The sequence below is a fragment of the Electrona antarctica genome, assembly GCF_951216825.1.
Source record: "Electrona antarctica genome assembly, chromosome: 6".
In the NCBI taxonomy this organism is placed as follows: Eukaryota; Metazoa; Chordata; class Actinopteri; order Myctophiformes; family Myctophidae; genus Electrona; species Electrona antarctica.
Genome location: NC_136811.1, coordinates 27,031,476 through 27,036,475, shown reverse-complemented (window position 1 = coordinate 27,036,475; position 5,000 = coordinate 27,031,476).

Below are 5,000 nucleotides of genomic sequence, written 5' to 3'. Positions count from 1 at the left end.
CCATGTGACAAATAAAACCTACAAATAAAAAAATCAATAACTATATATATATATTGTATACCTTCTGCGAGGAAAACAATTTGAGCATGTTTTAGCGATTTGGGGAAGAAAACCAATGACTATATTTTAGGACCAAAACAAAAAGACATCTAAAAGACAGATGAGAGGTCTTTGACCTCGCTGAGACCAGGGTAACTGGCGCCCTTAAGGGCATACATCCAGAATGCCTCTCTTTGTTTGAGGCGTTGTCCCCGCCCATGACTTCAATACCTGACACTCTGGGTTCACTCCCATGTCGGGTTTCCATGTAGTGTTTGAGTAGGCTATGCTGTTGCACACGTGTGCATCTTCATGTGTTGTACAAAGAAAATTGTGCTAAAACTCATTTGGCAGCCGTTCCTGGGATAGCGGTCTACTGAATGGAAGAGGGGACAAAAATGACCCACTCTGAAGCTCTGTGATTAGGGCGGAAATTGGGTTGAATTGTGTGAAATTTCTCTCATTTCCCTTAGTGGCGGTGGCAATGCGTGTACAAAGGCAGCACTCCTCTGCTGAATGAATATAGGGGAAGCACTTTATTTGATAGGAATTAAGCATATTTCAGGCCCCATATTAAAGCCTCATGTTTGGTAAGAGGACGGAGACAGCTGGAATAATGGCTTCTATGTTCTGCCTTTGATGCTTATGACGCTATAACGACTTTTTAACCCCGGCTCTCATTGGATGAATGAATGAGTCTCTTTCTGTCTATGTCTCTCTCTCTCTCTCTCTCTCTCTCTCTCTCTCTCTCACACACACACACACACACACACACACACACACACCCCTCCCCTGTAACCTCTCTCATCTCCCGTACTCACTTTTCACTCTAGTCTATACGCAGTAAAATCCCCAGTGTTCATTTACCAACTTGTAACTCACACAGTTAAACACACTGAGTTAAACAGACAAAAGCATTCAGTCATTATTGCCTGTGGTGCTTTCCAGCTGATGATTGGAGTGACTGTGTGTAGTTAGTGTGTGTTTGAAAGGTATGAGAGGTGAGAGAGCAGAGCTTGATGTTCACACTGGCCTGCCCCCCCCCCCCCCCCCCTCTCTCTCTCTCTCTCTCTCGCTCTCTCTCTCTCTCTCTCTCTCTCTCTCTCTCTCTCTCTCTCTCTCTCTCTCGATTCCCCTTGCTCGTTCTTGCTCTTCCCTTGCATCCCTGTCTCGCTCTCCCAATGTCTCAATACAATTAAATTAAATATAAAGGAGCTTTATTGGCATGAGATTACGTTTACGTCGTCAAAGCCAGTCTATATACAGCATTCTCCTATCTCGTACTTAATACTTATTTTCCCTGCCACTCTTTTCCTCACACTGTTACTGTGTCTGTGTGCGTGCGTGCGTGCGTGCGTGCGTGCGTGCGTGTGTGTGTGTGTGTTTGCGTGTGTTTGCGTGTGTGCGCGTGTGTGCGCGTGTGTTGCCATGATCTCTTTTCTTTTTCTGTGTATTTCTCGCTTAATTTATCCGGGTTTCTCTGCCCCCCTCCCCATAGCCCTCTCCCCATATCGCTCTCCTGGACCAAGTAATTTGAGAGGGAACACGGGGGAAAAGCCCCTCAGTCTGACCCAGCGTTGAACCTGTGCTATAGCTTTGACAGATCGCTGCAACACCAGCCTTTCATTTCATTGAAAAAAGCTCTTCTCTTTTTTTTATGTTTTGTCTTTCACGGCAAATGGATGCCAGTAAAACGATGTAGTGCAGTGTCGTTAATGTGTGTGTGTGTGTGTGTGTGAGCGTGTGTGCACGTGTGTGTGTGTGTGTGTGTGTGTGTGTGTGTGTGTGTGTGTGTGTGTGTGTGTGTGTGTGTGTGTGTGTGTGTGTGTGTGTGTGTGTGTGTGTGTTTGTGTGTGTGTGTGTGAGAGAGAGAGAGAGAGAGAGAGAGGCCCATATGTGAGATAAGGGCGACTATAGCAGTGATAAGGTGAGCACAGAGAGAGGCTTTGTTTTGGTCAGCCGTGGTGAGCGGTGTCACAACCTGTTACAGTGATTTAGTTGCACTTTAAACTGCTCTTAAAGGTGAATGCCAACGATATAACACACAGAAGTGTGCAAAATGTAACCAAATGGACCCATAAGGGCACATCGGTATACATTCTCAGAGTTGCGAATGCTTTATGTGTAGATCAGTCATATAGCATGAACTTCTCTTTCAATTGCTGGGAAAAAAGAAACACAAGTAAATCCTAATCTGTGATGTTCAAATCTGAGCTACTCCAGCAAATACAAAAATAAAAGAACAACAAAACCATCAATAACACTAACAGTTTTTAACTTTGGGGGTTTAGGTTTAATCAGTAGCTTTGATTTATTAGAAATGACTCCGTGGCCTTTGTATAACCCAATCATTATTCTATAGTAATTAAAATAGCCAGTGTGATCTCAGTTTCTCACTTGTCCTCTGCCTACACTGTTTTGAACCCATTCCCAGTGAACATTAAATTCCCGGTGCAGATAAGGAGATGGATCTAGGCTGCGGTCAGGATAGTATAGGGGTCATTTCAGTTCTCCGTCAAACCGACGGGGGATTTTTAAAACTAATAAATCCAATCTGCACAGACGTTATCAGATCATGAGGGCTCTATTATTATGCCACAAATTGCAGTTTTCCTTGAATTGAGTGGAATGAAAGTGCGCCGGTCCAATTCACTGGGAGGCAGAGAAGCTTTGTTTTTATCCGTGGTTATCAAAACAGTATTATGTCACCCGGCATAAAATGCACGAAAGCAAAGTGCAGTATTGCCATTACTCACAATGAGCGATAAGGGCTATTATCAATCCTTATCGGGCCATTATGAACATAGGAGCCTTTTGTTGTGGATGAAATGAACGCTAATAGTAATTGAAAGCCAAATAAACGGACATAAATACTGTTCAGCATTTCCAACACAGGGACATTTAGGAGATTGGGAATGTCATGCGTGACTACAATAATGATTACAAACAGGGAAATGGGCATGTGGTGTATTGTACGGCATAAATGAAAAACAAAAAGTAAGGACTTGACATTGCAAAGGTCAGATATAAGGGGATGGATTGAAGGATGGATGGGAGGAAAGGAAGTGAGGAACGACGGGGAATTTTGCCAGTGCTTCGTGTTGAGAGAGAGAGAGAGAGAGAGAGAGAGAGAGAGAGAGAGCACTGCTGTGAGTTGGTTGGCAGTAAGAATAATCTGGCCAGGCTGACTTGAGAGGTCTCTGGAAGGTCAGTCATTTGACATGGTTGGCTGCCCTGTGGCCACCCAGACCACTCTGTCAAGTTCTCTCTCTCTCTCTCTCTCTCTCTCTCTCTCTCTCTCTCTCTCTCTCTCTCTCTCTTTTTCTCTCTCTTTTTCTCTCTCTCTCTCTCTCCCCACTGTGTCAAGCTCCTTCTCTCAACCTTTGGCCAAATGCCTCCCACCTCTTTCCCCCATCCTCTGTCCCTACCTCCCGCTTGTCATCCTCTCTCTTCCTCATTTCTTCCCTACATCCATCCATCCTCTCCCGTCGTCAAGAAAGAAAGAAAGAAAGATAGAAAGAAAGAAAGAAAGAAAGAGAGAAAGAAAGAGAGAGGACGTCCAGATTCCTGGGGGCATGTTGATGTTCTCATGCGACACACACAAACAATAAAGTCCATAGACTTGGCTGGGGACGGGGAATTTATAATAAGGCTCTAAACAAACATTAAAAGTCCATAGACTTGGATGGCCTATGACGTCATTTCAGAAAGCCATAGCGCCCCTCAGTGTTCATTTATCTTTGTGCCTCTGAGAGTGTACAAATGTAACCAAATGGACCCGTAAGGATTGTACAGTGTGAAACACGAGGGGCCTATAAGTTGTGGGTGGTCTGGCAGCCGTACAGTACAGTATAACACATGTGTTGTATGCAGATACCACTTATGTTAAATACATTGAAGGGTCAAGTGCATTAGGGATTAATAGGTCATGACTAAATCATTCCATGGTCAAAAGGGTCCTGAACATGTGTGTGTGCGTGTGTGTGTGTGTGTGTGTGTGTGTGTGTGTGTGTGTGTGTGTGTGTGTGTGTGTGTGTGTGTGTGTGTGTGTGTTGCGCGCGTGCGTGTACGCGTGCGTGTGTGTGTGTGTACACGTGCATGCATGCATGTGCGTGGATGTCTTATGTGGGTAAGTGTGCATGTTTGTGCCAAGTTTAACAACAATTTCACAGTCTAGCAGTTCGCAGGGCTACTTTAAAATGACCAGAGAATGACCACATATATTATTCCTCATAATACAATAACACAACACAAATAAAGAAAACACCCTAGGGGTACTCACTATGGAATGGGGGGAGCAAGGATTACGATTAGGGTTCAGGTCAGGATGAGGGATTATGAAGTGTGTGTGTGTGCGTGCGTGCGTGCGTGCGTGCGTGCGTGCGTGCGTGCGTGCGTGCGTGCGTGCGTGCGTGCGTGCGTGCGTGCGTGCGTGCGTGTGTCTATGTGTGTGTAGTCCCCAGGATGACCTCACAAGTGCAACTAAATAAATGTGTATGGGTGTTTACATTGCGAGTGAATTGAGCGTTCAGGGCGCAGCGAGACCTCAACTCTTGGCAGTGCAAATCCTTGGCTCTGGACCACTGTTGCTGTTGGCAGGCTACTGAAGACCCAGCACTGTGTCTGTGTGTGTGTGTGTGTGTGTGTGTGTGTGTGTGTGTGTGTGTGTGTGTGTGTGTGTGTGTGTGTGTGTGTGTGTGTGTGTGTGTGTGTGTGTGTGTGTGTGTGTGTGTGTGTGTGTCGTCATGTGTGTGTGTGTGTGTGTGTGTGTGTGTGTGTGTGTGTGTGTGTGTGTGTGTGTGTGTGTGTGTGTGTGTGTGTGTGTGTGAGTGTGTGTGTGTGTGTGCGCGTGTGTGTGCGCTCTATATACATGCATTTATGTGTGCATCTTGGTTTCATCAGATTTGGCTGTTTGCCTTCAAAGATCTTGACCTTTTGGAAGGTTACAGTTGCTACAAACA